This window comes from Athene cunicularia (assembly GCF_003259725.1).
Source record: "Athene cunicularia isolate RWA chromosome 2 unlocalized genomic scaffold, athCun1 chr2_part1, whole genome shotgun sequence".
Taxonomy (NCBI): Eukaryota; Metazoa; Chordata; class Aves; order Strigiformes; family Strigidae; genus Athene; species Athene cunicularia.
The window spans coordinates 91,312,681-91,337,005 of NW_020799095.1; the positions used below are offsets into that span (position 1 = coordinate 91,312,681).

General features: G+C 41.5%; 1 protein-coding gene across 1 annotated transcript in view; it reads right to left on the bottom strand.

Annotated features, from left to right (window-relative positions):
• ZNF407 (zinc finger protein 407) overlaps window positions 1–24,287 on the bottom strand; it is a 348,274-nt gene extending 323,987 nt beyond the window's left edge. Inside the window, exon 1 of the mRNA XM_026842626.1 lies at window positions 24,110–24,287. The gene's annotated coding sequence lies outside the window, so the exon portion shown is untranslated. The remainder of the gene's footprint in view (window positions 1–24,109) is intronic.
• Window positions 24,288–24,325: the final 38 nt, after the last annotated feature.

Here is a 24,325-nt window from a genome sequence, read left to right on the forward strand (position 1 = left end):
CTCTCTGCTGGCTTAGAACCCGTTATTTTAACTTGAACCAAGATGCAGAGAGGAAGTACAAACAGGAAAAAAATGCAAGTTTTTTCTTGAAGGGAAGAAGAAAAAAAAAAATTATTTGCATTGAAACATTCCCTTCATTTTTTATATAACAAAAAAAAAAATTAAGAAGGTGATATTGAACATTTTTTAGATATTACCCAGCCATTCACTGAGCCATAGCTCACTGAATATGAAAAAAAGAACCAATGCCATTTAAAATTAAAGGTAGGCTGATAATAATTTTAATGTATTTTATCCATAGTTAATGCACGTAGGCCAAAAATTCACAGCTAAATTAAATAAATATTTCATTAAAATGTTAAAAAAAACCCACAGCAAATACATTGTGAAGTCAGGACACCAAAACTGTAGCAAAGGCATTAAGGATGGAAAATGGCAGAAAGTAGAAAGGGAAGTTTAACATTGTTTTAAATACTAGTATTTTCTGACTAATCATTTTAACTGCCTTGCCTGTAGCTCTTTAATGACTTTCTACTAAGTAAATCAGGTCCACATGGTTCAGCTTACAGTATCTATCACCATCTCTTAATTTACTGAGGCAAAGAAGACATGTAGTAATCTGTGTATATATGCACATGCTTCTCTGTTGTGCATCCAGTTTTCGTCTTGTCAGCTGCCTATTGAAGTAGCTCAGCTGAAAAGCGTTGCATGAGTTTTTGTCTGAACAGGTAACATAAGGATAAATAAGGATTATTTGTGTGGTAGGTTAACAAAGTTTCCAGAGAAGAATACAAAGTACACATATGCTTCGAAAGAAAAGGAGAAATTAATAAAAATAAAAGCATTCTGATGACACCTGGTGGCCACTTTACACAAGGAAGGAATTGCATTTCATCTGAGAAAAGCAGATCAAACAGAAATGTGTTATGTGTTCTTTTGGTAAGCATATCTACAGAAATTATAGCTGATACTATTATCAGTCAGAGTATATACTCATTGGAATACATATGCTTATGTATATATGAAATTACTGTATTACTGGTGTAGACACAGACATTCTCCAAAATGTAACTATTAAAGACAAAACCTGTTTTTCTGTCCAATTAAATAGAAATGAGCATACTAGAAGTATTTCAGCTCAATCCAACAAGACATATGAAACCAACTTTCTTTTCAGTTTTCATTTCCCAGCTCGGTTGCTTAAATAAGGCAGAGTGTAATAGAGGAGAAGCACAGGGGAAGGAAGTGGGGGGCTGCCTTGCACCAGGGTGTACTCAGAAGGACTCTGTGCCACAAATCCCTGCCACAACACATTAGTCCCCCAGCACACTTCTGCAAAGTGTAAGAACCAGCCTTTACTTCTCTGTGTCACCGGATCTCTAACAAAAATAAATTAATATCTATCATTAAAAATTAGTATTAAAAGGTGATAGCTGTACACAGATCTCAGCTGCAGAGGGGATAAACCCTTAACGTGCAGGGGGAAAGCTGCATGTCAAATCACACCTTTTCTCCTTAATGGTTTCATATAATACGTGCATACAATCACAATAGTGCTGCCATCTCCTCTGCAACACGTAGGGGTATTTTTTTCACCCAATAACCTCAGATGATCATCAGTAAGACTTAAACCATGCACAGCTGTGCAAAGCTTGGCTTCCTCTCTAACAACTATTATTTGCTTTCAGGTGAACAAACTCATGCTTCATCTGAACTTGCAGAACGACTTTTAAAGCTATGTACTTCCGCACTCTGAATAGTTCAGGGGGTTACCACTGAATTTTGTTCTGATTTCCATCACAGTCCATGTCAACAGATGGAAATAATGCAAGACAGAAATGGGAGGCATATAGATGTAACGGTAGCATCATGAGTACAAGCACTGGCAACATATGATACAAAAATTATTCATGACTCCTGTGGTGCCTGTGATACCAGTCAAGAGCAACTATTATGGCACAACATGGAGCCTCTTCCCCATTCTCAAGCCCTTCACTGCAGCTACAGCATGTAGCTACAAAACTGCTCTACAAAACTACCTTCGCTCCTCCTTCACAGAGGACAGATGAGACACTGAAGGCCCAGCAGGCTCCCACTTCTCCCCAACAAAACACTCTTGGTTAGTGGACAAAGAGCAGGGGTGAACAAGGGAAGAGACAGTGTTATAGCAAAAGGCTCTGCACACCCGGGAGAGAAGGACCAGGGAATGCCACATCAGCGCCCACCTTGTACCACAGCCTGTACAGTGAAACCACATCTCCCTAGGACAGGTCCTACCCAGCTAGAACTGAAGGAGGGAAGGAACTGAGGATAAGGGACAGCCCCTTGCTGACACTACCATCACCTATAAACCCCCCATCTGCCTCTTGTCCAAAGCATTCACAGTACTGATACTTTGAGAACAAATACCATGAAGATTTCAAATGCTGCTGCTTATCAATAGCATCCATTTCCCCCTGTGTCTGTTTCAATGCAGCAAATTCGGTGTCTACCTAAATCAGTCCCTGAAATTCAGCTATCTCCCAGAACTAGCAATATGCCCAAGCATGTACACCGTGACAGCAGGATTCCTCTTAGGCTTGATGTGAGGCACATGTGTTCAAGTGCATTCCCAAACAAGGACTCACCTGCCAATCCAAATTGCCATTTCTCCTGCAGGAACAGTGTATGCAGCGTAACATCAGAAACAGTTGTGTTGGGGACCTGACCACTTCTCTAATATCTACAAAAATTATGCAGCTTCATTCTGTTATATAATACATGAGCTGCAACTTGCTTACTAGTTTTCTGTACTTGGGTATCTAGTGTGCAAAATCCTCTCATTATTTGAAGTGCACCATGTGAACAGCTACACAAGACTACAGTGCATTTCCTTCAGTTGCTGGTTTATCACAAACTCGAATCTCTGGTCGGCACCCACGCTATCAAACATATCCCTAGGAAATATAAGTGATGGAGCCCAAGGTGAGTAGAGACTCATTCTCCCCCAGGAGCCTGGCAGCCACACAGAGCCACTGCTAACCTGGCTGACAGCTGGATAAGCACCACAGTCCTCCTCTTCTGCAGGCTGGGAAGACATGTGACAGTCAACTTGGTGGCCCCAGGTGTTGCCTCCTGCTCCCCAAATCCCTCCTAGACAGGGAGTGAAGCATGCTTTTGGACCCTTCCCAGATGCAGCTCCCAGCATCGCAGGAGGTTGCGGCAGGACCACATGACACTTGCCCAGGCGAGGGGACCTCAGGAGCTGGGTCAGGGCTGCAACTTGTGTGCACGGCCTCTGTATTTCCTTGATATATGACTCTCTCTTGGGAACACGTTAAGAGAGTGTTATTGCTAAAAATACTACTAATTCCCCGAAAAGCACCGACTTAAAATCAATCCCACAAACTTTCCTAAGATCAATAGGTTTTAATGAACACAGAAAACATACTCTGTGGCAACCACAGGCAAGTACCCGGAGACCAAACTAGAGTAAGAAATTACACCTGCTCCAATGCTTTCCTGGGAGAAAGAAAAATTGACATATTACTAAGTAGGCTTATTGCTCAGCTCAAACGTCCCCAGGATCTGAGGGACCACAAGCTCACCCTTGTGGGTGACCTGTGTGGCAATTTATCACAGCAGAGCACAGCCAGGACACAAAGTCAGATTTCCCCACCTCAGACAGGGCAGAGTTCCAGCGCTGCGCTCTCAGCTGACCGAGCAGCCTAAATCGCAGCCCCAGTCCATTCCTCTGATGGAGCAATGTGGGCACAGAAAGCGGACTGAGAGCCAAATGAGCTGCTTCCTACAGCAAAGGATGCCAGCATAGCCCATTTTTCTCTCAGGTCGTAAAAAGAGTATTTAGTCCTGTATTTCAGTCATCAGTGCTCGTTTTCCTGGTATTCATCCTGGGAAAACACTTTTAATAACTGCTACAGTTTTTCTAGCTGTAATCATCAATGGAAAAGAGACAACAGTCTAAAATTAAAGCTTACAGATAACAGGAGCAAAAATACTGGTTTATGTCCTTTATAGTGAAACCTAATGTTAAGTGTACTGTTTCACCTTGTATTTTCCAGAAGACTTGAGCATTACATCCTATTTTCCTCAAGCACTATAATTCAGATTTTCCCTTTCCGGTAAATTCCATAAATATTTGATGATCAAATACAACTTCAGTTTTGTTGGCTCTGCAGTCTTCCTCATTCTAAAGCACAAAATTCTTTTGCTTTTATATGAAGCAGGAAAGGAATTCACTTCTAAGAGTAGCCCTGTAATTCCATTTTAAAATTTAAGATATCATTTTGTAGCATATGCAGCAATTTTCCAGAGTCTAATATCTGATATTATTCCTATAAACCAAACAATACAAAAAAAATATACTGGTTAAACACTGTAACAGCACAAATCAAAGCAATATAAACATGCAAAGGTCCTTATTACAACCATTATACTTTTCTCATCAAACTCATTCTACACTACTGTGCCAAGGAGATCTAAATATTCTTAGATGCATGAGCACTGGAAAAAAATAAATACTCCTTCAACAGCTATGGATTCCTCACAAAATCTGCCCCCCCCCAATGTATATGCTTGGACTCTCAATTGCTTAGTAGGCATCCTAAATGCCACTACCTGTGTTTTAAATTACTCTTATACCTACAAACGTCTAAATCCAACTGAAATCAATAGGTACAGTGCATTTGAAAATCAAGATATTTCTTTAGGTACTTTCCAAATCATTTTTAAGCAATGTCAGATATCCAGATTTCACTATTTTACCCCCAAAATTTCTTATTCAGAATTGAACAAAATTACATAAAACCACATTTTTGTAATTAAAATAAGGTTTTATTTTGAAAACTCCACAATTAAGAATGCTTAGCTGCATTAATAATGCCTTCTCCAGAATGCTTCAAAAGAAAAATTGTTATATTACACTATTTTTAATAACTTGTAGATTTTAAAAGTGCCCAATTATAAATGAAAAAAGGATTACAGAATAAAGGTAGCAAATGCACAAATTCAATGCTATTAAAAGGCAGACACATGAGAACTCATGTATCTTGTGCCATTTGTAAAAAGGTTGTTTTATTATCAGTGTAACTAATCACAATGAAGCCATCTCTTACAATCAAAGACATTATAATGAATTTTCTTTACAGCTACAGAGAAATGGATTTGCTGTTCCATATCAAACTAGAACAGGCTGTATAAATTCTTCTTCATATTTATTGTTAAATGTAATTTTTATCTATAAAATCAGCCATGAACTATTAAAAAATGAAACAACAGAATTTATATCCTTTACTTAATTTAGTTTAAACGGTCTATTCACTAAAGAGAGGGAAAAAAGGTTACATATGTATTATAGCACACCCTCCCCTCTCCCCCATAAGCATTTCCATTATAAACCCCCTAGTTTTTGGAATTTATAACTCAGCTGTAAAATTTCACTTGATACTTATAGTTGGTATACTTTTCCTTTTACAAATTTAAAGAAAAAAAAAAAAAAAACAAAACAAACCTGTTCTAGGAGGAAGGCAAGAAAGGACGTGAGAGAAGGAAAAAAGCAATCATACTAAAAACTTCAATGCTTAGCCACATAAATCTGTAAATAAGGGCCATCTGCTATAATTCAGACCCATCTTCCACCTGGAGAAAGTGGTGGGAGAGGGTCAGCTGGCTGCACTGCAGCCCCTGGGAAGATGTGTGCCAGGTACTGACCTCCAGCTGCGCCTGACCTGGGCCAGGTTCAGGCTGGCAGACTGGGAAGGAAAAACCTCCCTAGCTTACTTCTATTTCCTGGAGTCATCTGTACAACTGGGAATGGGACAAACTGAAAATGAGTAAGAACAGCACGAAGCTGTCAGCATTGGAGAAAAGACAAGACAAAACAAACCAGCACATCTTAAAAATGAACAATAGACAAAATAATATGTAAAAATGGGCTTTTCCCAATTAAAAGACCCAAGTCTTGAGAATTTAGGAACTGGAGACTGGACAACATGTAGTGAAATGAAAACTGCAATAGAATGATAAAAGGCAGCCAAAAAGCATCAGAAATTCACGGAAGCCAAAGGATCAAAGGGTATAAAAAGGGCTTTATTTAATACATCATGGACAACAATTCATACATAAGAAGGTAGATTCTAAAATGAAGCATGAAATAAGTCAACAAGAGACAAGCAACCTATGACTGTAAAGTGTAAGCTACAACCTAGGCTATCTCCTCCTACCAGTAGCTTTTTGTCAGCTTTCCCTTAGAGCACAACAAAAAGGACAAAAGCAAAATGTGCCTTCATTTTCAGAGCCCCCATTTTACGGTCTGAAAGCAATAGAAAGAAGTGGAAATGGAGCAAAACCCTGCTTGGGTTCTCACAACACAGCTGGTGAACTGGTCAAGCGGGCAGGAGCAACAACCAAGCTATGCTGGGTGGGTGCCGGCTGTCACTGCCTCAGGGCTGCAAAGGAAGCTGGCAAAGACCTGATGTCCAGAGATGCTCACAGCTGCCCCAGCTGCCCAATTCTTTCATTTAGAGGAAACCACCAAGGCCTTGGGTTCAAATGTAGACTTTATTTACTCTGTAACTACCTTTATTCATCAGAAAAGGCTCTCTCTTAGCAATTCTTTAACTACAGTTCATGTGGCCAATGTGTACATAGTTTGTCATGTGTACATAGTTTGCAACCCATTCCCAGGACAATACATATGAGTAATGTTTACAAATTCATTGGTTCTCTACAGCGACTCAGGCTTGCAGGTGATCATAGTTAAACAGTAGCCTTCACATGGAGATCCTTTGCTGAACTAAATTAATCCAGCACACACAGACAGTAGAAGATATTTCCAAAGTATGTATAAACAAAAAAACCCACAGTAGAAAGATGATACCTACACGCCCTCCTGCCACACACTCAAAAAAGGTACATGAGGAAAAATAACTACAAAGTATGAATTTTAAAGATCTAGTAGACATTAGTATCATAATTGTTTTGATATCATAATTTGATTTGCAACAGAGATTAATAGTGAGGAAAAAGAGAAAGAATGAGAACATTGGTGCTCTATGACAAACACATCCTTAGAACAACCAGACTCAACAGTAAAGGTTGAAATTGTAAAATCAGGTACCAGTTGTCCTAGGTTCGGCTAGGGTAGGGTTAATTTTCACAAGAAGCTGGAAGGTAGCACAGCCAGGCCAGGTGACCTGAACTAGCCAAGGGGATATTGGGACACCATGCTGACCTCATGCTCTATATATAAGTGGAGGAGCTGGCTGGGCATGGAGGCCAGATCTCAGCTTGGAAAGGGGCTAGACTGGGTTACAGGGTGGTGAACAACTGCATTGTGCATCACTCACTTTCTATATTCTTTTATTTGTATTGTTTTGTTATCATTTTCTTCCCTTCTGTTGTTCTATTAAGCTGTCCTTATCTCGACCCATGGGGTTGTACCTTTTTTCTTTCAATTCTTCCTCCGATCCCACCGTGGGCAAGGTGTCAGCAGTGAGTGAGTGGCCCTGTGGTGCTTTGCAGCCTGCTGAGCCTAAACCATGACAGTCCTTTTTGGCACGCAGCGTGGAGACCAAGGGTTGAGATAATGGCAAAAAATCTTACCAGAGCCTGTTAAACCAAATTTGTAAATACATATTTGTTGTATTATTAAAATAGTTGCTGGTCACAACATCGGTTCGTTTATTCATGTGGTGGGGTTATGTAAATCCTTATACACACTATGTATTCCCTGTGGTAATGTTTATCACCTCTGGTGATACCTGTTCTCTGGAGAGAACAGGACTACCATTTTGTTGAACTGGGTAATGTTGACTTACGAGATGATTACATCACTGGTCATGAGGTAAAGCTGGTATTTGTATGAGGCATTGTTGTCATTCCTGTCCCTTGAGCGCTTCCTCTCAGAATTTATTAGCAATTGCACCCAATCTGTGGGGAAGAGGGATACTTTCTCCTTCAGGCTAATTACAACAGTTTTTGAGAATTCTGAACATCCTTGGGATGTTCAAGCCAGCATGCTCGTAGTGTTATGTATCCTGAATGGGTCTCAGGTCTTGTTTAGGGTTACACAAATTTTTTCAGAATGCCACGCAGCAGTATGCCCCAGGACTGGATAGTCCTGGGTGGCATGGCACATGAGACAATATGGGTAGATATCTAGAGAAATTCTCTCTCTCAGTGGTTTGGAACAAGTACAGGACCCTGATAAAGTGATGGAATATTTGAAAGGAAAATGCTGTGACTTTTCCAAAGAGGTACAAATTATCGCACTGTGCTGGGCCCTGGCCAGTATCTACTGAACACTGCTTGATAATATCCAGCACCCTCAGGGCAAAGGGAGGGAGAACAGACCCAACAAGCACTGCAGCTACACCAACCCAATGACAAGCACTGTGGCTACTCAAGCCCCAGTGACAGGCAAAGCAGCTGAACCAGAGAACCATTCTGTGCCAGTACCAGTCACATCTATACAGAAGAAGAAATACCAAAAAACCTCAGTTCGCTTAGAGAGGGATGAAGATGAACCAGGATCATCATGAGAACAGGAGGAAGAGACAGAACAAGAGAGAATCACCCGATCCCTATCCCTGAGCGAGCTGTGAGATATGCGAAAAGATTTCAGCTGCCATCAAGGTGAACACATTATTACCTGGCTGCACTGATGTTGGGAAAACAGGGAACATGAGTTGAAAGAAAAAACTATCACAAAGAAGGGTCCTTCCTGTAAAGATGCCACTCCAGTTTCCAGGAGGCAGTTCCCCAAACAAAGTACAAGGGCTGATGTCACTTCTGATCCTTTTGAAGGGACTTCTAGTTCTCGTTTACAAAGAGTGAGTAACAAATAATGTAACCAGGACTAGAAGGGCCATGCCTCCAGCCAGGTGGAAGAAGGGGACAACCAGGTTTACTGGACTGTGTGGATTCGATGGCCTGGCATGTCAGATCCACAAGCGTATAAGGCTCTGGTGGACACACTGGTGCACAGTGTACCCTAATGCCATCAAGCTATAAAGGGGACAAACCCATCTGTATTTCTGGAGTGACAGAGGGATCCCAACAGCTAACTGTACTGGAGGCAGAAGTAAGCCTGACTGGGAATGAGTGGCAAAAGCACCCCACTGTGACTGGCCCAGAGGCTCCGTGCATCCTTGGCACAGACCACCTCAGGAGAGGGTATTTCAAGCACCCAAAAGGGTATTGGTGGGCCTTTGGTATAGCTGCCTTAGAGACAGAGGAAATTAAACAGTTGTTTGCCCAGTCTCTCAGAGGATCCTTCTGTTGTGGGGTTGCTGAGGGTTGAAGAACAATGGGTGCCAATCACTACCACAACAGTGCACCAGCAGCAATATTGCACCAACTGAGACTCCCCAGTTGCCATCCATAAGCTGATTAGTCGACTGGAGAGCCAAGGGGCGATCAGCAAAACTCGCTCATCCTTTGACAGTCCCATACGGCCAATGCGAAAGTCTAATGGAGAATGGAGACCAACAGTAGGCTACCGTAGCCTGAATGAAGTCACGTCACCACTGAGTGCTGCTGTACCAGATATGCTAGAACTTCAACGAGAACTGCAGTCAAAGGCAACCAAGTGGTACACCTCAGCTGATATCAATAATGCATTTTTCTCAATCCCTTTGGCAGCAGAGTGAGTGCCACAGTTTGCTTTCACTTGGAGAAACATCCAGTGCACCTGGAACAGACCACCTCAGGGTGGAAACACAGCCCTCCCATTTGCCATGGGCTGATCCAGACTGCAATGGAACAGGGTGAAGCTCCAGAATACCTGCAATACACTGATGACATTATCATATGGGGCAACACAACAGAAGAAGTTTTTGAGACAGGGAAGAAAATAGTTCAAATCCTTCTGAAGGCTGGTTTTGACATAAAATAAAGTCAAGGGACCTTCACAGGAGATCCGGGTTTTAGGAATAAAATGGCAAGATGGGTGTCATCAGATTCCACTGGATGTGATCAACAAGACAGCAGCTATGTCTCCACCAGCTAGCAAAAAGGAAATACAATCTTTCCTATGTCTGTGGATTTTTGGAGAATGCATATCCCAAACTACAGTCTGATTTTAAGTCCTCTCTATGAAGTGACTCAGAAGAAAAATTATTTCACATGGGGCCCTGAGGAACAACAAGCCTTTGAACAAATTAAACGGGAGACTGTTCATGCTGTAGCCTTGGGCCAGTCCAGGCAGGACAAGATGTAAAAAATACGCTCCACACTGCAGTCAGGGAGAATGGCCCTACTTGGAGTCTCTGGCAGAAAGCACCAGGGGAGACCCAAGTCTGACCCTCGGGGTTTTGGAGTTGGGGATACAGAGGAATCAAGGACTGCTACACTCCAACTGAAAAGGAGATCTTGGCAGCATATGAAGGGGTTTGAGCTGCTTCGGAAGTGGTTGGTACTGAAGCACAGCTCCTCCTGGCACCCTGACTGCAGATGCTGGGATGGATGATTAAAGGGAGGGTCTCCTGTACACATCATGCAGCTGATGCCACATGGAGTAAATGGGTCGCACTGACCACACAGTAAGCTTGAATAGGAAATCCCAGTTGTGCAGGAATTCTGGAAGTGATCATGGACTGGCCAGAAGGCAAAGATTTTGGAATATCACCAGAGAAGGAGGTGACACATGCTGAAGAGGCTCCATTGTATAATAAACTGTCAGATAATGAAAACAATATGCCTTGTTCACTGATGGGTCCTGTTGCACTGTAGGAAAGCATCAGAGGTGGAAGGCTGCTGTATGGAGTCCTACATGACAAGTCACAGAAACCACTGAAGAAGGTGAATCCAGCCAATTTGCAGAAGTGAAAGCCATCCAGCGGGCTTTAGACATCGCTGACTGATGGAAATGGCCAGTGCTCTGTCTCTATACTGACCCATGGACAGGGACAAATGCCCTGTGGGGGTGGCTGCAGCAATGGAAGCAGAGCAACTGGCAGCACAGGCAAATCCATCTGGGCTGCTGAATTATGACAAGATACTACTGTTCAGCTAGGGAACCTGGTTGTAAGAGTACATCATGTAGATGGCCGTGTACCCGAGAGCTGGGCCACTGAAGAATATCAAAACTATCAGCAGGTGGATTAGGCTGCTAAGATTGAAGTAGCCCAGGTGGATTTGGACTGGCAACATAACAGTGAATTATTTACAGCTCAATGGGCCTATGACACCTCAGACCTTCAAGAAAGAGATGCAACATATCTAGGGATCAAGGGCTAGACTTGACCATGAACACTATTGCACAGGTTGTCCATGAATGCGAAACCTGGAATCAAGCAAGCCAAGCAGCTAAAGCCTCTTTGGTCTGTAGGACAATGGCTGAAATATAAATATGGGGAGGCCTGGCAGCTTGACTATATCACACTCCCACAAACCCACCAAGGCAAGCGCCATGTGCTTACAATGGTGGAAGCAACCACTAGATGGGTGGAGACATACCCAGTGCCCCATGCCACTGCCCAGGACTTGAAAGACAAGTCTTATGGTGACATGGAACCCTAGAAAGAACTGAGTCAGATAACAGGACTCATTTCTGAAACAACCTCACAACACCTGGGCCAAAGGGCATGGCACTGAGCTGGTATATCACATCCCCCATCATGCACCAGCCTCTGGGAAAACTGAATGATACAATGGACTGCTAAAAACTACACTGAGAGCAACGGGGGTGGGACCTCCAAACACTGGGATACACATTCAGCAAAAGCCACCTGGTTAGTAAACACTAGAGGATCTACCAATTGAGCTGGCCCTGCCCAATCAAAACTTCCCACGCACTGTAGAAGGGGATAAAGTTCCCACAGTGCATATGAAGAATATGGGGAAGACAGTCTGGGTTATTCCTGCCTCAGGCAAAGGCAAACTCGTCCATAGGATTGTTTTGGCTCAAGGACCTGAGCGTACTTGGTGGGTGATGTGGGAGGACGGGGAAGTTTGATATGTACAGACAAGTAAGTTCAATATGTACCTCAAAGGGATTTGATTTTGGATGAAAATAGCCAGTGAATTAAACTGTATGATGTTAATTGCAAAATAGCCCTGCCACTGTATGTCATCACCACTGCAGTTGCTGTGTGCCGTATCAATGGTATTGCAGTGAGAATCACCCAAATCGATGAAGGATGGACTTTGATGAAATCAAGCAAAGTTCAGCGGTGATGGAATTTGAACTGACTTCAGCAGTTCAATGCTGAACCATTGCCCAGCAACTTCTGCAAGATCAACATTTACAACCCACAGATCATGAGCATGGGCCACACCAAACATCCCACCCATGAGCTCCAGATGCAGTATGCACCAATCCAACATCACACACCATCTCTCCTGCCCTGAAAGACTGGTATGACAGATGGAGCCCCAAAGTCAGGAATTAGGTAAACTCAACAGACACATTAGCGGGAGGACCCATAGACTAAGGGAATGACATCTGTGTGTGTATATATACCCATATATATATATCAAGGACGGGAAAAAAAGTGGTGGTAAATAATTGAAAAGTGTAGGATCTGGGCATGACATAGATGGTGTAGAATAAGGGGTGGATAATGTCCTGGGTTCAGCTGGGATAGAGTTAATTTTCACAAGAAGCTGGAAGGGGGCAAAGCCAGGACAGATCTCTGCTTGGAAAGGGGCTGATCGTGAGGTTCTGGGTAGTGAGCAATTGCATTGCGCATCACTCACTTTGTATATTCTTTTATTAGCATTGTTACTGTTTTTTTTGGGTTTTTTTCTTCTCTTCCTGTGTTGTTCTATTAAACTGTCCTTACCTCAGCCCACCAGATTTTACCTTTTTTCTTCCGATTCTCCTCCCCATCCCAACAGGGGCAGGCGGGCAGCAATGAGCGAGCAGCCATGTGGTGCTTTGCAGTCAACTGGGCCTAAACCACAAGACCAGTTTTATGGAATTTATCCCAGATCATCAACAGGAAAAAAGTTGAAGGAAAAGGAAAGGCTGAACCAGGCAACAAGAATGCTCCAAGGGTTTAGGTGCCCCTATGGAACAGAAATCTGCACTCAATTCCCAAAATTCAACACTCCAAAAATCACTTAAGACCGTATTTACCAGGAATGTCAGGCACTACTGAACTGCTCAATGACAAGCTTTAAAATATCTGATCAGAAAGTGAGATCTGGAGTCCTGAGTTACATACTGGTATCTCACATACAATACACAGAGGAGAAAAAAACCAGCTCCCACTCAATCCACATGGGAGAGCCTTCTCAACTAGAGGAGAAAGCCAGTGAGCACAAGTCCTAAACCCAAAAAAGGAGAACTGCCACGTTTAGCAGCCTGGACATAAGAAACAAGATACTGACTCTGCAAAACAAATACCATACTATTAACCTCTCACAAATCTGAGAAGCCTTGTTCTTGCACCTATGGCATGCCAGCTGTCCCAGCATCCTGAAGAAGACACCTAAGCAAAGCCTCCTCCTCTAAACCTACCAGAGCTGCTCGATAACATGATGTCCCCTAGTTCTAGAAACAGCAGATCTTCAAGCCTGCACCCCTCATGCAGGGCTTACTAAGTCTTCATGATGATTCAGTAAAATCCACATTCACTCTAAGAGTATTTTTATTTATGTTAGAAAGCATATAGACAATAAGATTATTTCTATTTGAATTAATTCTATTTATTAGAATTTATGGTTAAAAAGTATTCATTACAAAACCACGTATTGAACAAACATGAACAAACATTTACTAGTTGTTCTACCTGCCAGCTGTTACTTAGTGGAAGGACATTGAAAGAGCATTAGGAACACTTCGTAGAACTATTCAAATAAATATCTAAAAGCAAAACCTCAACAATATGGCATTCAATAATAATGCATATTTTTTAAGTACTGGAATTTGGGGCAGTACTAGTTCTGAAAATGTGCCTTTAAATTACCCCTATTTGGAATGACTGACGTAACTGTATTATCTATACATTGCTTTATCCAGCCAACTCACTAAATCATTGAAAATATACACAACTGAGCTTCAGTCTGACCTGCAGTGACTCCTATATGTATTCTCAAAATTAACACAAGCACTGAACGCTACTAATCTTCAACTTGTAATAACTGATCAAAGAATACTGCCCTGTAATTCACTACAAGCGAAAATCATCATGCTGAACTGTGCACTTTCAAACAAGTGGTTTATAGCTCTAGATTTAAAATGCAAAGTTTCCATTATATTTAATAATTAAAGTGCATGCTGTGTTATGGTTACATTTGGTGACTGGATTAGTAGTACCCCAACTGAGTTAAACAATGCCTTTTTCCTATTAGACTTTGTATCACCATATTATCTATTTGTTTAAGAAAAGGAAGAAAAAAAGCACAGCAAGGAAGAAGGAATAAAAAAGAAATATGAATATCAAACATACTGAAAGACAGTGAGGGCCAAGACAGTGAGAAGACTTAGTATCAGAAAAATCTATACTAGATGAAAGGAGGAAAGCTTAAATATCTGCACATTTAAAGTACAAAAACTTTTTAAAGAATATTCTCCCTTTGTCAATAACGGTTCTCACTCAAAGCAAAGTGTTTACAACTCAGTTTGTTTTCCTAGATGCTATCTCGACAAATTTAGGGAATACAGACATCACTGTCAAAGAGCGGACTCCCTTAGGCTGTCAACTTCTTAATCAGGGTCTGACTTCACTGCAAAGTGTGAAATTATGTAATTATTTATGCTTGGCAATTCTGATGGTTTAGACAATTCCAGCACTATGAACATCTTCTTTTATAAAGTAAAATTCGTACTGCAATTTTATTTTAGGGAATATACCATTCTTTTTTTTTCCTGTGCTTTCTAGGTGGTTTATTCTAACAAAATTTAAAGATTATGTGAAGTATTCATCCTCTCCCAAAACAGATACCATTGATCTTAGAAACGTAACTTACAAGGATGAAAAATAATTAAAAAATAAAACTGAACTAAAACCATGACCACAGTGACATCAGTTGAAGTTTTCTCAGCATTGTCAGTTAGATATCACTCAAAATTCTGTAATTAGAAGTATAATGATATTTGAATACTTATAACAAATGTGTATTATTTGACCCCATAAAAAGAAACACTCCTTACATTCCTGCACTTCCATATAACATTTAAGTATAAACTTCAGAGATTAACTTTGTTTTCATTTCAAGTATATTATAATTCTCTTGGTATCAGTAGCAGGTCTGAAGATGGGCTTGTGTGCCTGAAAGCCTGCCTACTTCTCCACCTACAGTAGTTGGTGTAACCTCTGCCTGTGTGCTGCCTCCTCATAAGTCTATGCCCTCATATGGTATATACCATTTGCATACAAATAAAGGTACCCATTCTCTGACAAAACAAAAAGTTTATTCAACACTGTACTTCAACATACACTTTACTGAAACCAGCAACATCTTAAATGTTTCTATGTCAACAGTGAAAAAAAGACCAGGAGAGCCACCATCCCCTGCTAGACACAGAAGGAAACATGGTAACAAGCGATGAAGAAAAGGCTGAGGTGCTTAATACCTTGCCTCAGTCTTTAATAGTAAGACTAGTTGTATTGAGGGAATCCAGCCTCCTCAGCCAGAAGACAGAGACTGGGAGAATGACCCCCCCCGTGCAATCCAGGAGACAGACAGTGACATGCTGCATCACACAGACACACACAAGTCTATGGGACCAGATGGGATACACCCAAGGGTGCTGAAGGAGCTGGCTGGGGTGCTTGCCAAGCTACTTTCCATCATTGACCAGCAGTCCTGGCTGACTGGGGAGGTCCCAACAGATTGAAAATTGGCCAATGTGACGCCCATCTATAAGAAGGGTCGGAAGGGTGATCCGTGAAATTCCAGGCCTGTCAGCTTGACTTCAGTGCCCAGGAAGCTGATGGAGCAGCTCATCCTGAGTACCATCACACAACACATGTGGGACAGCCAGATGCTCAGGTCCAGTCAGCATGGGTTTATGAAAGGCAGGTCCTGCCTGACAAACCTGATCTCCTTCTAGGACAGGGCGACCTGCTTATTGGATGGGGGAAAGGCTGTGGATGTTGTTTACCTTGACTTTGACACCGTTTCCCTCAGCATTCTCCTGGCAAAACTGCCTGCTCGCGGCTTGGATGGGCACATGCTTCGCTGGGTAAAAAACTGTCTGGATGGCCGGGCCCAAAGAGTTGTGGTGAACGGAGTTAAATCCAGTTGGCGGCCGGTCACGAGTGGTGTTCCCCAGAGCTCGGTGTTGGGGCCACTCCTGTTTAACATCTTTATTGATGATCTAGACGAGGGGATCGAGTGCACCCTCAGACAGTTTACAGGTGACACCAAGTTGGGTGGGAGTGTTGATCTGCTCGAGGGCAGGGAGGCTCTGCAGAGAGACCTGGACAGGCTGGAGCCATGGGCTGAGCCCAACTGGAGGAGTTTCAATAAGGCCAAATGCCGGGGGCTGCCCTTGGGCCACAACAGACCCCAGCAGCGCTACAGGCTTGGGGAGGAGTGGCTGGAGAGCTGCCAGTCACAGAGGGACCTGGGGGTGCTGATTGACAGCCGGCTGAACAGGAGCCAGCAGTGTGCCCAGGGGGCCAAGAAGGCCAATGGCATCCTGGCTTGTGTCAGCAATAGCGTGGCCAGCAGGGACAGGGGAGGGATCTGACCCCTGGACTCAGCACTGGTGAGGCCGCCCCTCGATTCCTGTGTTCAGTTTTGGGCCCCTCACTACAAAAAGGACATTGAATGATTCGAGCGTGTCCAGAGAAGGGCAACGGAGCTGGTGCAGGGTCTGGAGCACAGGTCGTACGGGGAGCGGCTGAGGGAACTGGGGGTGTTTAGTCTGGAGAAGAGGAGGCTGAGGGGAGACCTCATCGCCCTCTACAGCTCCCTGAAAGGAGGTTGCAGAGAGCTGGGGATGAGTCTCTTTAACCAAGTAATAGGCAATAAGAGGTAATGGCCTCAAGTTGTGCCAGGGAAGGTTTAGACTAGATATTAGGAAGCATTTCTTTACAGAACGAGTTGTTAGGTGTTGGAATGGGCTGCCCAGGGAAGTGGTGGAGTCCCCATCCCTGGAGGTGTTTAAGAGTAGAGTTGACATAGTGCTGAGGGATATGGTGTGGTTGGGAACAGTCAGTGTTAGGTTAATGGTTGGACTGGATGATCTTCAAGGTCTTTTCCAACCTAGATGATTCTGTGATTCTGTGAAATCATGATAATATGAATGAAGAGAAAGAGAAGTTATTCCTGCAAGTCAAGCTCCACCTGCAAAGCTCAGCATATTTTTTATCTGGAAATGGAAACAGAGTAGCTAGCCTAAACAAAGCTAGCAAAACATACTGTCAGGTTTTAACTTGTCCTCTCCGAACAACTGTTTCTTGTAGCTAATAACCTTGTGACCAAGAAGGATTCTTGCATTTTGAGAGAAGGAGCTCCTTATGTCTCATCTGCTTGGAGCAGCAGAAGGGACGCCTCCAACATCAAACCTACTTCAACTTTCTCTTCAGACTCTTCCTCTCCTTCCTTCCTCAGGTTACCATCCCTATTACAAACTCCTTGAGTGATACAAAGGAAATTAGACAGGGAACAAAGCCTAGTACAACTCTCTGCAGATATAATCAGAGGCACAAACAAGTTAAAGAAATATTTGTCAAGAATTTTCAAGCGATCTAGATGTAGAATGGCTCTCAAATTGACAAGCCTGTATCTTTGGCAATTAAAATCTAATCAAAAACAACTAAAAAAAAAAGTTTTTTCATACATGTCTGCAAAGTTCCTGATACCAACAACACTGTATTATGATACAAAACCTCTGCTCAAAACCCAACCTCTGCTCTTTGGGGTAAAATTTGGTCAAAAAAAATAATCCAATTTTATTCCTTTGGTTTTCTATGCACGAATTATGAGATAGAGAGCATGTGTCAGGTTCTGATTTTGATCATTTTGACTCAAATTGAAAAAATTCTGTTAAACTAAATGGAGATATTCCGATTTATAGTCAGGTAAATGACATCAAATTCTAGTCCCAGGTTTTCTTTCCTTCCTGATTAAATTACATTAATGTACACTCAAAACAAAGCAACTACTGCTAGTCCTACTATTTTTTTCAGCAGAATAACTTAACTGTTAACAAAACACCACGTACACATTTACATGAAGTCATCAGGGTTCTTTCACTTGTCTGCCATCTATCCGAAGCCTTGAACAACGAGGCCTACAGCAACATCATAGTATGTGGGCACCAACGTATCACCCTAAATGCAGGATAGAAGTGAACCTTATTCCTGTAAGAACCAACAGGCCACTGTTTTTCCCTAAAATACTTACTATTAACCTGATATGTATATGAGATATCAAAAACCACAACATTCTGTTTTTTTACATTGAATGAAACAGGAAAAGACCCAAAACCTAAATATTGCATCTTCATATTGTTAAAAGCTTTGAGATAGTATTTATTGTCGTATTAGCCCTAATTAGCAGTTTAAGCTTGTTAACAAGATCAGTTTGTTTAAGGTAAACAGGAATTATCCTTCCATTATATAGGTAAAAACTGTAAATAGGACAGCTCATAAATTCTATAATGAGAGTAACTAGGAAACTATTCATTAAGGTTTGAGTTACAAATTCAAAACATGAAGCAAAACATGCCTAAAGAAGAAGGTTTTATTTTTAAAAGCATTCATTAGGCTCTCATCTCCAAGCCTCAGACTTGTAAATAATTTAAAATGAAAATGTGAACAACAGGAGGAAAACCCAAATGCAATTCAAATCAGTCCATTGTACCAATAAAACTCAAAACAATAGAAAATAAGTTGGCAGATTTTGAAAGCAACATCCAGAAAACATTTTTATATACTGTATCTCTGAACTTTGATATTATGCTAGCACTGCATCCAATCCAAAAAAAAAAAAAAAAAAAAACAGGCTGTGTCCATTAAAGGATACACATGCTAAACTAGTAATCTTTAGTATTCATCGTACTTTATTCTGGAGCTGCCAAAATAAACAAACTGCAGCTTATAGATGCTTTTAGATTTTTTATTTTTCCATTTTGACTTTTCAGAAATATATATCCTATCAACAATTTATACGACATAAGGCAAGAACCCCTTTCCCTTTAAAGAGTAAGGTAAATCTAGGTTTGCCTCCCATGGGGAGCATGGAAAGAAACAGCCTTCACTGGCACTGAAAACAGAAAGCGAAGAAGACAAAAGTAACACATCAAACAGAAAACAAAATACCAGGAAAACTGCTGTCCTTGCTGCATACCCAGTGTCCCAAATCCAATGTCAATACATCCATGTTACACAGAAAGGATCTAGGAGAACACATGTTGTCTTTACTGAATTTCTGGAGTTTCCTATCCTTCTCCCAAGTACTTGGAACAATCCAGCTGAAACATAACGTAAGATTTCACTTAAACATTCAACGGAAGACAAGCACCTAATAGGCATTTCTTTCTCCTTATTAACAGACCACATGGGACTGCAAAATACAAAAGTGCTCTTGGTTGGATAAATATGGGCACGTACACTGGGCATCACATGAACATCAAGGCACGCTCCTCAGAAGCCTTGAGCTTAGTGCCCACACCCCATGCATCACGAAGTCTGAGGTTTTTTGACAATGCAGAACTTCCTACATGGGTACAGAACACAAGCAGGAAACCCAGCACATCCAGCAGGCTCTGGGCATACTGCAGGCATGTGACTTGACTGCAGCACTCACACCTTACAGCCAGCACAGTGCTTTCCAGACGAACTGAAGCCCCCGGCAGCACATGAGCAGCAAGTGTCGTGCTTCCTCAGGTGAGCCAAGCCCACTAGGTCACCCCTGTTCACACTTTTCCCTTGAGAACAGAAGTGGGTGGTGGCAACATGCAACATACCACTGGTACAGGTAAAGTAAGCAAGCCTCCTCCTGCTAAGGCGTGTCTTAAAACCAACTCTGAGTGGACTATCTCAAACATTTATAGCAAATGTTTATAGCAAACATGTTCTACTAACTTATCAAAAGCAAACAAACCCAAACACTAAGCCACTGAATGGAAATGGGTGCAGGCCACAGGCTCTTCCACAGCAAAACCAAGCTTGAAAACCTGCCTTGAGAGAACTCACATGCACAGAAGTATAAAGCCACACCAGAACTCTCAAGGCCATAGGCCATCCAAATAACAGTAGAACAGTTTGTTTCTGTCTTTGCTTAAATTAGAATTTTTGTCAGGACCTCCACACTTTTCAAAGCTCTTGATGGAATGTTTCCTACAGAAATACTTGTATACTATGTAACTGAATGGATTCCATAATTAAAATATCACATAAAACAACGATCTCTATATAAATTGATGACTCAGTATTATTACTCAATGAATTTTGCTACACCTCATAATTGCAGCAAATTTTAATAGTTGTATGTATTTTTAAAATCTTTTTATCTGTATTTTAAGAAACTTTTGAAATACCAAAGATGGGGCTAAGGACAGCATGAAACTTTCTTTTTAACTATAATGAGACAAAGAAATACCATGCAGGAAAGCATCTATATATATATGTTTGTAGCAGAACAGTAATCTATAGAGATGTATACACCCAGATGTATACACTGAAATAATGCCTACCCTAAGTACTCTGCATGCCTCCTCCTTGACCATTACGTATGCCACACACACATGTAACAGCTTGTATTTTTAGACTCGGAAGGGCAGAAGCAAATAAAATTTATGCCTTTACCACTAAAGACCAAATGAAACTAAGAACATTCACAGCCTCCCAGCCCAGTTAAATATAACCCATACTGCTACAGACAGTAGTTCAGTAGTAGGCCAGACACTCAGAAAAAAGGTCAGCCTGCTGTTGAACAAACCAACCAAAACAAAACAAAGCAAAAAATCAGCAATCAACAATTCTGCTAATGCAGGATGGGAAAGCAGTGGTGAGTCATGTAAACAAGAATTTTACTTTTGGAACATCATTACTGTCTGTTTCTAAATGCACTTGGGTTATTTCTTTGTATAAAAGCATGTGAATTGCCCTGCACTTACTGTAATTTTCCTTTTCATATTGAGGAAAGAAGGTAACTGGACTTCCTTCTGCTCTAAAGCTACAGATTGCTACTGTTTTATATGTTTGGAACACAATCTTCTCTCACCTTCAAATGCTGAAGAACTGAAATTAAGTAAAATAAGAAAACTTCCATGTGCATTAACATGAACATCTAAGATGGGCTATAGACTCTTCTGTTAACTACAGACCCCTCACCAGCAGAAGGCAGAAATACGATCACTAGAATTCATAGTTGCAGAGCAGCAAGGCTGGTATAGTTCCCCCATTTTAAACATACAACTTCTTTCTGCAAAGCAAAAGACGCCTTTGGAATTTCTGCAGGTGAAAAATTAAGAGATTACAAGAACCACCTCCTTACAGTTTTTGCTTCTTCACTGGCTTTATACACACAGGCTAATACACACTTTAAGCTTATGTATTAGCACAGTCCAAAATGACAAAAATTAAAAAAGCACCCAGTTTAGAAGGAAAGTAGGCATACGTGTATTCCCTTTAAACTTTCATATACTTTTGTGTAATGCCATAAGAATGTCCACTGTAAAGGCAGAGAGACCAAAGATTAAACCACTCAGACGTCATCAGAGACCTCAAGTGAATTTTGACACCCTGAGCCAGGCAACGCTGAAGTGGTTTGCAATATCACCTCCCATGCAGCCCTACTCCCAACTCATTCCCTCCAAGAGATCCACGGTTAATTCCATGCCTCTTATTAGCACTAACCATAACCAGGGAGGCAGGCACTGCTCACTTCCTACACAGATTTGCGTCCACCAAGAACCATTGCCGTTTGTTTTGCTCCTTCTACTCAAGCTGTTTCCTGGGGGAGCGGCACTTCCATGCCTGTGCAGCTGAAGGCCAGGCACCATATGCAGCCGCACCTCAGGCAGCAGCAGCAGCGCTGGGCAGCTGTACTACGCCGAGCTAGCAAGGCTGACACAAAACGATACTTTTCTGGGGTAGAAGAATAACCAGGAGTGCTCTGCTAATCAGCTGCTGACTATTAATCTGTTAAAATGGAAGTATCGTTTCTGCCGGACTCCTTCTATAATACAAACCAGAGAGCAGAGACCACTACGCCTCATGGCTCACTGTGAACAACGGAGCAGCTCTTCTTCCCCACCACCACAACCCTCGTAAAAAAGAAAAAGTCACTGAAAGAATAGCAGTCACTGTATCTGTTGAATCACATCATCTCATCTTCCCCCCTCAAGCTCCATTTGGTGATGAGCTTTCAAAAGAATAACCTATACTCCAGGATGCGCAATCTAGAAAGTGAACACAGTAATTCTAACATGCACCATAATAGTGTGGCATTAATTATGAATCCATGAATGACTAGGCCAAACGTATCTTAAACCAACGTTTTTATTTGAGCAATGGGGTCATCCATCCAATGCAGCTTTTTCGTTTCCCCAACAAAGAGCATATTTAAATTCTAAACCATCTTAGGAAATTCAAATGTAGGAGCTGCTCAACAATTCCAGTTCAACCACATTTCATATGTCAGTCTCTCTGTAAATTTTAGCTCATGCACAAAACCACAAGTCTGTATAATTTCAAAAGATTTAAAAAAATTAGGCAAAGCAGAGGAATGTTTTGCTCAGTGTTGTGCACACTAACACAAAAATGCTGTCCTTCATTACAAAAGATTGGTTTTAATAGAGAATTGTTACTGACATCTGCTTCACACACGTTCTTTTTCCAAGTAATGTTTTTCTATAAAAGGAGACAACACAGCTCAAGTTTAAAAAAAAAAAAGTCTAACAAAGAAAACTTTCATGTAAATAAATTCAAAATCTTTGATGTTGTTACTATACAACAGTTCCTACACAAGAATGATAGTAAAGGCTTTAACTCAGGTCGTTTGAATTACATTTCCCAAAATGCTAATAAAACTGACATGTTTGAACATACTGAAAAAGTCACAGTCCATCATCATGCTGTCACATCAGTGCATTTGACTTTTTTTAAAATGTATGGATTATGCAATTACTGCCAGGCTCCATATTTTATATATAAAAGCTACAATCTGATTATATGTCCATGCTGAAATAATTTATGAAATAAGGGTGGAATGACTGTAATGTTACTTCTGTGATGAATGTAACTTGCTGTGAATAGTCTAGGAGATTGCAGGAGACCAAACTGAAGCCTGTAATTGTCTTCATCTTTCATGAAGAGGTGTGACCTGGGAAAAATATAGATCCCAACATCCAAAGCTCCAGCCTTATGCAAACATTTTGATTACTCATGTTCTGATATAGGAAAGGAAAAAGAAAATTTACGGTCTTCGTAGGCCACACCTTTAGATTATTAAGGTAAGAATCACAGCAAATTACATCCAATGTTTAAATTATATGTTAGTCTATTATTGTTTTGCACCATCAGCAAATCATTCTTGCCACTATTACCCTTTTGGATTGCTTTTGGATTCCCATTATTTACTACTCCCTAGATGTTACCATCATGCTGAGGATGATATAAGATGAATCTGAATACATGACAAACCCAAGGTCTTGCAAGTGTGCATCATGACTACACAAAGAGGGTACATGAAAACAAGAATTAAAACTCTAACTACATGAATTCTGAGATCACCACCAGCTACAGCGTACGGATCACAAACTAAATGCTTTTCCCTTTTCTTTCTTCTTAACAAACACTACATTTAAGATGAACATTGCGGTTTACAGGCCAGATTATTTGAAGGAGCAACAGGAAACCTGACCTAACAAGTCAAATTAAACAAAATGATAACCTGTCCCTCAAAGGCCATCTAAAACAGTTAGTTTGGGTCTAACGATCTTTTCCACTGGAGATGCGTACCTCTTTAGAAGTGTATTTGAAAACTGCTACACTATTTACGGGAACTCGCTTTTCTTAGGGCAATCTGATATGTCCCCTGAAAGTCCACTAACTCCCTACAGATGACAAAAAAACCACGCTGAAAAACGCAAGGTCGTGAAAATGCAGGTGATCGTGACTCGGAGACTGCTGAGTGATGTACGCAGAGTAAAAGGAACACGGCTATAAGTGTTTTTTTACCACTTCTAAGAACTGCTTACAAAGCTCCTGCAGTCACGTGCGTTGTCACTCACTGCCAACTGCACAACTTCTCAAGCTCATCCACACTTACGCTACAATGACCTTCAGCAAAGCAGGGGAAAGGAAGAAAAAGTTCGGTTTGAACAGCAAAAAGCACTCAAGCTAGAGCGAACCACGCCAGAAGCCACGTCTCCCTGCCTGCGCGGGTGCAGACCGCACCACGGCCTGTCTCTTAT